This window comes from Bidens hawaiensis, unplaced genomic scaffold (assembly GCF_021521415.1).
Source record: "Bidens hawaiensis isolate Kalapana, Puna unplaced genomic scaffold, B.hawaiensis_p1.1 tig00032798_1, whole genome shotgun sequence".
Classification (NCBI taxonomy): domain Eukaryota; kingdom Viridiplantae; phylum Streptophyta; class Magnoliopsida; order Asterales; family Asteraceae; genus Bidens; species Bidens hawaiensis.
The window spans coordinates 93801-106679 of NW_027495603.1; the positions used below are offsets into that span (position 1 = coordinate 93801).

A 12879-nucleotide genomic window follows, 5' to 3' on the forward strand; every position below is an offset into this window, starting at 1 on the left:
TGGTAAAAAAACAAAAAAAAAACGGCTAAAAAACGGTCAAAAACACAAAAAACGGCTATAAGGCCGTTTGGTAACGTTCGAAAACCGGTTAAACCGGTTAACCGGTTATTAAAAAACCGGTTAACCGGTTTTTTTTTATAACGGTAATAACCGGTTATTTTAAAAACCGGTTAACCGGTTTTTTAATAACCGGTTATTAAAAAAAACCGGTTTTTTTTATAACCGGTTATAAAACCGGTTTTGGGTCCAAAACTTATAACCGATACGTAAACCGGTTACGTAAACCGGTCAAACCGGTTTTTAAAAAAACCGGTTTTTAAAAAACCGGTTTTCGGTTAAACCGGCCAAACCGGTTCCGTAACCGGTTTTTTTGACCACCTCTACACGCAACGACTTACTTCTTCCCATACTTATTTATGCGGTGAATACCGGCATATCAGTGTGGGAAGTTCATAAGTATAAAGGTAAGGCTATCAACACAATGTGATAAAGGAGAATCATTTCCATTAGAAGTGGCTCTAGGCCTTTTCTTTACAAGTTTGGAATTGATCTACATGTAACATTTGCGTAATTGAGCTCCATTCCATGTTCTTGGGATGGGGGTGCCATCGAGCCTTTCGAGCCGATATGCGCCCATACCCAAAACTTCTTTGATAATGTATGGTCCTTCCCAGACCGGGGCCAGCTTTCCTGGGCGCTCTTGGTTCGAAGCCTCGTTGTTACGCAATATGTAGTCTCCTACATTGAAGTTGCAGAGTTTTACCCGCGTGTTGTAGTACTTTTGCATTTTTCGTTTGTAGTTCTCTTCACGCGCTGCGGCTAAGTTTCTGCGTTCTTCGGTCAGCATAAGGTCTAACCGTCTTTCCGCATCATTGTCTTCTGGCTGAATCAAGACCCTTGGTGAGGGTAGACCAATTTCGACCTGGACCATGGCTTCAGTGCCATAAATGAGGCTGAACGGGGTTTCTCCCGTACTTGCCTTTTTCAACGTTCTGTTTTTCCCAAAGGACGTGTGGAACTTCGTCCAACCAGCCGGATCTGTGTTCCAAGAGTCTTTTCTTTATGCCGTCAACGATGCTCTTATTTGCTCTTTCCACCTCACCGTTACCCTGCGGGTGCGCCACTGAGGTGAAGGTGTGGGTGATTTGAAGTTCTTCAGCCACTTTTGTAGCTTCTTGTCAGCAAAGTTGGTGCCGTTATCGCTCACCAAAGTCTGTGGAAGTCCAAAACGACAAATAATAAATTCCCAAATAAATTTTTTGATATGTTTTGCGGTTGTTTGGGCTAAGGGTTTTGCTTCTATCCACTTGGTGAAGTAGTCGATGGCTACCACTAGAAACTGAACGTTTCCTGCTGCTGTGGGAAATGGGCCTGTCACATCGATGGCCCACTTCTGAAATGGCCATGAAGAGGTGACTGGAACAAGTTCATTCTTCGGGCGATGCGTGTTGGGTGCGTAGAGTTGGCAAGACCTACACTTTCTGATGTATGCCAGCGCATCCGTATGCATCCCCGGCCAAAAGTATCCCGCGTTGTTTAGCTTAGCTACAACAGCGCATGGACCTGCGTGTACTCCACAGATGCCCTCGTGCACTTCCTTTAGGAGGTAGCCAGCATCTTGGTTGTCCACGCATCTTAGGAGTGGGCCAAGAAAGTTACGTCTGTAAAGGATGTCATCAATGAGTTGATAGTTCAGTGCTTTACAACGTATTTTTCTTGCCTGTGTTTTTGACTCTGGTAGTATACCCGCCGCAAGGTAATTTATTATTGGTGTCATCCACGTTTCTGTGCCGGTTTGGATGACACAGATTTCCTTGTGCGGGACTGATGGTGCTCCAAGGAGTTCAATGCGGATGTCCTTTCCCAAGTGGGTGAAGGCTAATGATGCAAGCTTGCTTAACGCATCCGCAGATTTGTTTTCGCTACGCTTGACGTGTATGACTTTACAATCGTTAAAATCGCGCATAAGGGTTTTTGCTTGTGCGAGGTACATGGCCATTGTGTCGTTCACGGCCGTGTACGTCCCGTTTATTTGGTTGGCTACTAACATGGAATCCACGTGGGCTTCAAAGTTCTTCACTCCCATCTTACGCGCAATTCTCAGCCCGGCCAAGAATGCTTCATATTCCGCTTCGTTATTCGTACTTGGAAAATCCAGTCGAATAGCGTAAGTGTATTCTTGGCCTGCTGGGTTGGTTAGTTTCAACCCTGCGCCTGAACCCTCGTTGCTGGCTGCTCCATCAGTGTAGAGTCGCCAGACATCATCGATGTCCTGTGCTGGGGAGGGTTGAGCCTCCTCCTGGCACTCTTTCTCCCGCGAAGCAGGGACTTCTGCAATAAAGTCGGCCAAGACCTGGCCTTTTATGGCTGGTCTCGGCTTGTACTTTATCGCGTATTCTCCCAATTCTATTGCCCATTTGGCTAGGCGTCCCGACAATTCGGGTTTGCCTATAACGTTTGCAAGTTTGAAGTTGGTGAGAATGGTGATTGGGTGACCTTGGAAATATCGTCTTAGCCTGCGTGAAGCCTGTACAAGTGCTAAGACTAATTTTTCCAAGGTAGAGTACCGGGTTTCTACGTCTGTTAGGACACGACTAACATAGTAGATTGGCATCTGGATGCCTTTTCGCTCTACTAGCAGGACTGCCCCGGTTGCTCTATCTGTGGCGGAAAGGTATAGGATTAATTCCTCCCCCGCTTCTGGTGCTGTGAGCGTTGGGAGTTCGATCAAGCGTGACCGAATTTCCTGAAAAGCTGCTTCCGCTTCTGGTGTCCAGCGGAAGTGCGTTTTCTTTAAACAGTTTCTCAATGTTGACACGAATGGGAACGACCTATCCGCATGGTTTGCCAAAAAGCGGTTATGTGCAACTAGTCGTCCATTCAATGTCTGAGCTTGCTTGATGGTAGTAGGTGATTCCATTTTGATAATGGCTTCGACCTTTTCAGGGTTCGCTCTGAAGCCATCTTTAGTAACGATGACTCCTAAGAACTTCCCTTCTTCCATCCCAAAGGAACACTTGCTCGGATTGAGCTTCATGTTTATCTTTCTGAGCGTGTTGAAAGTTTCTTCGATGTCTTTCAACATCGCTTCTGGGTCAGGGCTTTTGATGACCAAGTCATCCATGTAGACTTCTAAGTTCCTCCCAATTTGGGCATGAAACTCTTTGTCCATCAGGCGTTGGTATGTGGACCTGGCATTCTTAAGTCCGAATGGCATCATTTGATAACAAAATGTACCATCGGGCGTCCGAAATGCGGTTTTGTCCTGATCGTCAACAGCCATGTGGATTTGATGGTACCCCTTATACGCATCAAGGAAGTATTTAAGGCGAAACGGTGCTAACGAATCTACCTTAAGGTCAATTTCGGGTAACGGGTAACAATCTTTGGGGCATGCTTTGTTTAAGTCTTTGAAATCTATGCACATGCGCCATTATTTGTTAGATTTCGGTACCATGACGGGATTTGCAACCCATGTTTGATATCTGCTAACGTGTACGATGCCCGCGTCAAGCAGTTCCTTGACTTGGGTTCTACACGCGTTAGCTTGTTCCGCCCCCATTACTCTGCGCTTTTGTATGACTGGCGTAAAAGCCGGGTCACACTTGAGCTTATGCTCTGCCTTACTTCGATGTACACCAGTCATGTCAGCTGGTGTCCACGCGAAGATGTCTGCGTTTTTGTGTAGTAAGCGTTTGAGTAAGGTGCGCGTAGGATCAGTGATTGTTGGGCCAATGGTAACAGCCTGGTCAGGGTATTTGCCATTGAAGGCCCATTCTTCTGGATCGGTGATGGTTGGTTTAGCCATCTTTGGTTTGGGTTTAGATGAGACAGATGCGATGCATACCTGGGGAATACCGGTGATCATCGCTACACCCTCAGCTGTTGGCCATCCCATCATGCCGTGGACTGAAGATACGACGGCATTGAATCTTGCCATCCCGTCTCTCCCGAAGAGAATGTCGTATGTGTGATGTGGCTTCCTCATTACGACAAAGTCCACGTCTTCTGTGCGGGAGTGTTTCCCGTCTGTGAGAATGACGGGGAAAGATAAGATACTCAGGGGGGTGTTTGTGTTGCCGTCGAATCCTTCCATCGAGGCATAGACCGTTTCCAGGCGTTCCTTGTCTTCGTCGTCTAGCTTGTCGAAGAACTGCCTGTACATAACCGTTGACGAGGCGCCATTGTCAGCAAGAGTGCGGGAAGTGATGTAATGCCCCAGTTGGCTTTTGATGACGATAGGGCCTTCTTTGTTGGGTCCTCCTGGCACTCGCGGGAAGCGCACCTCAGCTTCCTTCCACGCACATGGTTCTGTCATTCGTCTTTTTCTTCCTCTGATGTTACTATGAACCATGTGGATGCTGATGTCAACGGGCTTTCGTCCGTTGCCTTTGTACCGGTTATCATTCCTCCCTCCACTCTTGATTGATGCCACAAGGTGTGTAAGTTTTCCATCCTTGACGAATGTTTCAACAATATCCTTCAAGGATGTACACTCCTCAGTGGTGTGACCCTTTGTCCTGTGAAAGTCACAGGATTTGCTCTGATCCGCGTTATGTCGCTGCCGGATCATTGGAGCTTTTGGCCATGGGAGTTTTTCGGTGGCAAATATCTCCGTGACGCTTTTGGTGAGTGGCGTCCACCGGGGTTTTCGGCTTGATGGGTGCATGTTATCCCTTCCGCCTACTAGAGGGCAAGAGCTGGATGAGGTGTCAAAGTTTACCCTTGACTGCCAAATACCTAGCTTCCTCTTTTTGTTTTGCCGGGCGGTCCGGACGTTGTTTTCTCTAGTCCTCTACGTGTAGATGTTTGTACTCTGGGGAAGATCCCTACCCAGTTGCTTCTCCGTTTCGGCAAAGCGCTTGGCCGCCGTCATGATGGCATCCCATGTGGATGGCATGCCGTCTTACCCGTCAACGTGCGGATAAGCTCTGGGTATTCGGCGCCCTGGATGAAAGCGGCACGAACAAGATCTTCGCTTATGGTGCCCAGACTCAGCTTTTTCGAGTTGAAACGAGTGATGAAGTCTAGTAAAGATTCATCCTCCTCTCTAACGCAGTTGAGGATCGTCCACTGCTCTTCAGTATATTTCCTCTGTTGACTGAAGTGCTGGCTGAACTTGTGTTGGAAGTCCGCCCAATCATAGATGTGGTGGACCGGTAAACGATCAAACCACGCCCTGGCCGCTCCAACCAGCGTCATCTGGAACATATAACACCACGTGGGTTCCGTCCAGTTGCTGACGGTTGCCCCCGCTATGAATCTGTTCAAGTGATCGTCTGGGTTGGATATACCATCATAAGTGCCGATGTTGGACATCTGTTTGGCACTCTTTGGGGCGATTGCTTCCGCAATGTCCCTTGCAAACTTGGACGTTCCCGCATTTGCAACAGTTGGTCTAAAGGTTTTGGAGAAGTCACGTGGGTTTCCCCCCGCGTTCCTTGGTTTGAAGGTTTCTCCAAAATTCCTTCTCGGTTGGAAGTCTGTTTCTTTGCGCTTCCCTTTCGCCCTATGACGAGGGTTTGCGTCACTGTCGGACTCCTCCCGATCATCGTCCAAGTACTCGCACTCATCGCTCATGTTGAGCTGTTGTCGAGTGCTTCTAAATTCGTCAGCCTGTTGGAGTGAACGTAAGCGTTCATCCAACTCAGCTTGGAATTCCTTCTGACGTGCTTCCGCCCACGCTTTAACTTGATCAAGTGTTTGGCGGGGGAGCCTCGTCTGTTGTCTCTCCAACTGGGTATCGGTGAATCCCAGTGAAGTATTGTTTACTGCACTTGCCCCGGCTTGGGTAACCGGGGTAGTGTTTGTAAAAATTGTGTACTCGCCGGTGTTCCCCTCAGTAGCTGGGGTTGTGGTTACCGGAGTTTCTTGGTCACTCGCTGGCCTTGGCACCGGAGTAACCTTAACCATCTTTCCAGAAGTTTTGAAAAAACTGAAAAAGAATTAGTTCTAGCTTTTATGCACGGATGGCGCCAATGAAGAAACACTAAGTGACCCCGGGCAGATTACGGATAATCTGGGGGTTAAGTAGATGTTTCCCACGAGGGTTAGGTCCGGCAAAGATGGTTATTCTTCAGATGACCTGCAAAACAGACACCGTGAGCTCGTCACTGAGAAGGGGGGGGGTTCCTCCTTGTGACCACCCTCCGGCGTGAGAATCAGACTAGATTGCTCTGAATATAAGTGTACATTAAGAGAAATAGCTAGAGAAGATAAGATGCCCATACCGTTCCAAGGTGTTGGAGTATTTATAGCCGAATGTAGGTTTCCAAGCAGGTACAGCCAGCTGTATAATATTCCTTTTCCACCAACTGTGGGCTACGTACGTGCCATGCTGGTTGGTGGGTAGGCAGCGGCTGATAGTGACATGGCCGGCTGTGTACTATTCCTTTTCCACCAACTACAGGCTATGTACGTGCCACGATGAGGGTTGGTGGGTAGGCAGCGGCTGATAGTGACATTTTGTACTAGAGCATGCTCCTCCTCGTACTGTTGTCGGTGAGCTGTCACCTTGTGATTGGTTCATGGGCTGCTTTGGTCAGATCTTGTCTATTTTGTCCATACTTTGGCAGGTATAGTACAAAAGATCTTCCAGAAGCGTACGGACTGGCTCATTTGGGCGGGAGTATTCCCGCTTTGCTCATTCCTTCTTCAGGTGACATTACTGAATTATTAAGAGTTAGTGTCTTGTGCGTGTAGCCTTGCTATTAGTGCGGGTAGCCTTACCTGATGGCTTGTATCCGCACCTGCGGGAACAGGCGGGGTACTTCACCATTGGGAGGCTTTTCCTGCGGGAACAGCTGGCGTACTGCGCGTAAGGTCTTCATCTCTGAGCATGGTGGGTCCTGCGGAACCAGTTGGTCCTTGCGCAGACGTCCCTCTTCAAGGTGAGTCTTGCGGGTCCAACTGGGCTCTGCTTGGACCTACCTCTTCACTAAGAAAGTTTATATGATTATATTACTTTTTTTTAGAAAATTGTACGTGACCGAGACTCTGATTTTTATGGTTTTAATTTCGATGTGTTCCTTCAAATTGGGAGTTGGTTGTGAAAGAACCACTAATATAATTTTAGAGATTTGTTACATACTGTCATTGTTACTTAAAATTCTTTAGCAGTAAAATCAACTTAAATCTCAATATTGTTTTTTGTTTATGAATGAGATAAATTGGATTGATAATCCAACTTATAACTTATTGACCGATAATAATTTATATTGACAGTATGATTAATACTCGAACTTCACTTTCGACAACAAGGGGCAGTCTCATTTAAAAAAAAAAAGTCACTTTAATTGCCCCTAACAAAATCAAAGAATCGAAGAGGATATTGTTGTCCGTGGTCCATTTGATGGATAATCGTGATAGCAGAGCAACTTCTCATTTCTCATGATTCACAACCCACATAAATTGGCCGGCTTCTTACGCTACTAGAAAACTGATTGGGTTGTGATGCCGAATTACATCTTCTTACGCTACTAGAAAACTGATTGGGTTGTGATGCCGAATTACGTCGGAAAAGCGTCATAAACGACGGTTTTAATTAAAACTCATTCTAATTTCTCACAATGTCTCGTATGATCAATTCTCACATAGAACCCATTTTTTTGTTGTTGCCGAGGTCTTTCTTGGACATTGATTTATCGGTTTTCATGGTATTTCACCTATTGCTTTCATATGTTTTGACTAGCAAATTTCCATGGATGGAAGTGGTAGTTTAAAAGTTGCTATACTTGTATCATATCATAGTAAGACCTGACTAGGCAAATTCAACTAGAGTTACTTAAGTTAATTTTTAGGGTTACAAGTTACAAACCTGTAGAAATTTTCTATTCTTGAGTCAAACCTGTAGAAGGTTTGTTTGGTGACATCTATAGTAAGATTTAGTTAAGAGTTGAATAATCACGTAACTAAACATAATTGCATAGAATGAATGTTCCAATTGGATTAGTTTTGTCAATATCACAACCAAATTTTTAAGTGCATTGCTAAATCAACACCCTATGTAAAAATCACATAATCTGATTAATTTTATCACATCCCGATGTATTATATATTATTTCATAAAGGTACTTTAATAAGCTAAACTATCACCTATTAGTCAATAACAATTCATAGTTACACTTCGACCAGTGATAATCCTAACTTTCATATCTGTTGCCAAGGGCAATCTCCGTATTATAGTTATTAACGAAAGATAGGGTCGGTCCATGCACCCTAGATAATGTGAAATTTATAAGCATATTGTATTCGTAGATGGGTAAACTAGAAGGACGCTAAGGGTGGTCCGGCCTGATCTCAAAGGATAGTTACGAAGGATATCTAAAGATCAGGGGTTAAGTTGGATTACTTGATGCCTAAGTTATCTTTTTATTTAAATTAAAAGTTTTGTATAATTATGTTTCCTAATTTAAATGCTTTTTACCGCCTATAAAAGGCTCATTAGTTTATTTGATTTTCAGTTATTGTAATTCGTTAACAATATAATAATAATAACATTCTTCAACATGAGCAATCAGCCGGAGTCGTCGTCTTCTTCTTCTTCTTCATCGGAGCCGTAAGTTATCCTTAACTAAATCAACCCATTATTATTATTATTATTAGCCCTATACACAAACTTATTATTCAGTCGGATTGAATAATATAATGATAATAATGATAATGTTTTGAATACAGTAAAGGCGCCAAGAAGGACTTCTCAACCGCTATCTTGGACCGGAAGAAGTCTCCGAACCGGCTTGTGGTTGATGAAGTGGTTAACGATGATAACTCTGTCATCGCTATGCATGCCGCTACGATGGAGAAGCTGCGGCTGTTCCGTGGTGATACCATCCTCATCAAGGTTTATTTTACGTTTGTTTATGTTCACTAATTTAATTATATAAATATTTATCTGCTTGGTTATTTTTCATATGAGTTGTGAATACTTGTGATGCATTAGATTTGTTCATTTGTGCTCATTAATGCTAACTTGTTTGTTTGTGTTCGTTTATGTTTAGGTTTGTTAAGGTTTGCTTTGTTTGTTTATATTCGTGATTGAATTAGGGTTTTGCTAGTTTTTATTTAATTAAAATTGTGCTTGAATTTAGGCCCAAACACGGAAAGTTCGTGTTTTTTTTGTTCGTTAATGTTCATCGCTTAAATATTAATAAGCACATAAGTAGTAATATGTGTATAAATATGAACATAAAAGGGCCTCATTTAAATTATATAAATATTTATTTACTTGGTTGTCATTCGTAAAGATGTGATGTATTAGACTTGTTCGTTTGTGCTCATTAGTGCCAACTTGTTTGTTTATGTTTGTTTGTGTTAATGAACTGTTTGTTTAGGTTCTAAACGAACGAAACGAACATGCCCATTTTTTAATGAACAAACATCCCCTGTTCGTGTCCATTCGGTTCGTCGATTGGCCTATGCTTCATTGAAAGAAGAATACCATAGGCTTTGTTGTGAATTTGTTTTAAAACTATACGTAACTACATTGGCTAGTACAGAATCCGGTTAAAGTGCTATTTAAGTTCATGTAATATTGATCATATATAAGGGCTCTTTTAAATTTAATAATGAATCTTATAATGCATGTTACAGGGGAAGAAAAGAAAAGATACTGTTTGTATCGTGGTTGCTGATGAAACACGTGACGAGCCGAAAATAAGAATGAACAAGGTTATTAGAACAAACCTCAGGGTTCGACTTGGAGACGTTGTATCCGTGCATCAATCTCCAGATGTAAAATATGGTAAACGAATTCATGTTCTTCCTCTAGATGACACCATTGAAGGTGTAACCGGTGACCTATTCGACGCATACCTTAAACGTAAGTGTTATAACATAATTTGCAGTTTTAAACCTTATAAGTTGTAATAAACTTATAGCTTATTATGATCAATGCAGCCTACTTTTTCGAAGCATACCGCCCCGTAAGAAAAGGCGATCATTTCCTTGTTAGAGGAGGGATGAGAAGTGTGGAGTTTAAAGTTGTTGAGACTGACCCGAGCGAGTATTGTGTTGTTGCGCCCGACACTGAAATATTTTGTGAAGGTGAGCCGATTAAAAGGGAAGACGAGGAAAGATTAGATGAGATCGGTTATGATGATGTTGGTGGTGTCCGGAAACAAATGGCTCAGATTCGTGAACTGGTTGAGTTACCATTGCGACACCCTCAACTTTTCAAGGCAATTGGAGTCAAACCGCCTGAAGGTATATTTCAGGTACTGGTAAACACTTATTGCCCGAGCTATAGCCAATGAGACCGGGACGTTCTTTTTCTGCATTAACGGGCCTGAGATTATGTCGAAGTTAGCTGGAGAAAGTGAGAGTAATCTTAGGGGCGCGTTTGAGGAAGCTGAAAAGAACGCGCCTTCGATTATTTTTATTGATGAGATTGACTCTATTGCTCCTAAAAGAGAGAAGACTAATGGTGAAGTTGAAAGAAGGATTGTTTCACAGTTGTTGACACTTATGGACGGGTTGAAAGAGCGTGCACATGTTATTGTGATGGGTGCTACTAATCGTCCAAATAGTATTGACCCGGCTTTGAGACGGTTTGGTAGGTTTGATAGGGAGATTGATATTGGTGTTCCTGATGAAGTCGGGCATCTTGAGGTTGTTCGTATTCACACCAAAAACATGAAACTTTCTGATGATGTAAGTCTCCCCCCCCCCCCAAACACACACACACACACATACGCGTGTGTTGAATAAAATAAGTACGGTCAAACTATAAAACTATTCGCGGGTTAAGTTTTTGAATACAATAGCTAACTAGTTTAAGTTATGACAGAAAACACTTTTTAAATAAACAGGTTGACCAAACACGACCTTTTTATATATAATCATATTAAATAAAAATTTGATTTATAGGTCAATTTGGAGAAGATAGCTAAAGAAACGCACGGTTATGTTGGCGCTGACCTGGCAGTGCTCTGCACCGAAGCTGCACTGCAATGCATTAGAGAAAAAATGGATGTTATTGATTTGGAAGATGAAACCATTGATGCTGAGATACTTAACCCCATGGCAGTTACAAATGAACATTTTCAGACAGCTCTTGGAACTAGCAACCCGTCTGCTTTGCGTGAAACTGTACGTTAATTCAACAACATATTGTCCAAATTTTTAAAAATCATTTAGTCAAGCTGTTTATTATATGTTCATAATTCATAATCTTTGTTTTTGTACTTGAAACAGCTTGTGGAGGTTCCTAATGTCAGCTGGGAAGATATTGGAGGCCTTGAAAACGTTAAGCGCGAGCTGCAAGAGGTAATGAACATCTTAACAAAGTTATATTATTCGAATAATAGTAATAATAATAACAATAATGCGTTTTATTTGTTTAAAACAGACTGTTCAATATCCCGTGGAGCACCCGGAGAAATTTGAGAAGTTCGGTATGTCACCGTCTAAAAGTGTCCTTTTCTATGGCCCGCCCGGATATGGAAAAACGCTTTTGGCTAAAGCTATCGCAAACGAGTGTCAAGCTAATTTCATTAGCATCAAGGGACCCGAGTTACTTACAATGTGGTTTGGTGAAAGTGAAGCCAACGTTCGTGAAATTTTCGATAAGGCCCGTGGGTCTGCCCCGTGCGTTCTCTTCTTTGATGAACTCGATTCCATTGCAACTCAGGTCACTATTTATCTAAACCGTTACATAAAAGTTTTTCTGTTTTTGGTATTTAAATACTAAATACCATAAAAAACCAATATACTTTCTTTTTTTTTTATCTCGTAAATGTCCCTTAACATTATTTTCTTCAAATTTAATATACGGAGGGACTTTAACGTTTAAAAAATTGTTAAATGACTTTTATGAGTAAATAGCCCTAATTATTACTGGTTTGAAAACATTGCAGAGGGGAAGTAGTTCTGGGGATGCAGGTGGTGCTGCTGACCGGGTATTGAACCAGTTGTTGACCGAAATGGACGGAATGTCTGCAAAGAAGACGGTTTTTATAATCGGTGCTACTAACAGACCTGATATTATTGACCCAGCTCTACTTCGACCCGGGTGGCTTGACCAACTTATTTACGTTCCACTACCGGACAAGGACTCCGGACACCAGATTTTCAAGGCTGCAATGAGGAAGTCCCTGGTTTCAAAAGATGTTGATTTAAGAGCTTTAGCTAAATACACACAAGGCTTTAGTGGTGCTGATATTACCAAGATCTGTCAACGTGCATGCAAGTATGCAATCCGAGAGAATATAGAGAAAGTAAGCGTTTAATCTTGTTTTATCAGCGCATGTAATGTGTATACGTGATTCGTTCATTAACTAATTTGTTAAATGTGTTATGCAGGATATAGAGAAGGAAAGAAAGAGAAGTGAGAATCCTGAATCTATGGATGAGGACGAAGATGAGGTGGCGGAGATCAAGGCGGGTCATTTTGAGGAATCGATGAAGTATGCATGCAGAAGTGTGAGCGATGCGGATATAATGAAATACCAGGGGTTTGCTCAGAAGTTGCAGCAGTCGAGGGGATTCGGGTCTGAGTTTAGGTTCCCAGAAGCGGCATCGGGGGTGGCAGCTGGTGGTGGTTCGGACCCGTTTGCCGCCTCAGCTGGTGGAGGTGATGATGATGAGTTACGTGGCTAGATTTGCATAATCAAATTATATGATTAGTGTTATACCAGTTCTTGATTTGTGGCTTATTTTTTTAACTCTGAGTTTTATTTTGAATTTGGAATGGTTAATTATCAAGTTTAATATTTTTAGTTCGTTTTATATTGTTGTTAAACAAAGAAAAACTAATAAAATACTGATACCTTAAGCAAACAGAAACTCGTGTGCGCGTTAATAAGTTGATAAGCTAATGTTTTAAACGAAACTAACCGCGTGTTCGTGTTAGACTAGATATAAATATCAAACACGAGCGTC

The 12879-nt window shown here is 42.7% G+C and overlaps 1 pseudogene across 1 annotated transcript; it reads left to right on the forward strand.

Annotated features, from left to right (window-relative positions):
* Nucleotides 1-8507: 8507 nt before the first annotated feature.
* On the forward strand, nt 8508-12658 carry LOC143584074 (cell division cycle protein 48 homolog; annotated as a pseudogene). The gene is made up of 9 exons (XR_013144288.1): nt 8508-8557; nt 8677-8842; nt 9592-9820; nt 9898-10650; nt 10867-11088; nt 11194-11265; nt 11348-11629; nt 11856-12215; nt 12301-12658. The product of XR_013144288.1 is annotated as a cell division cycle protein 48 homolog (transcript).
* Nucleotides 12659-12879: the final 221 nt, after the last annotated feature.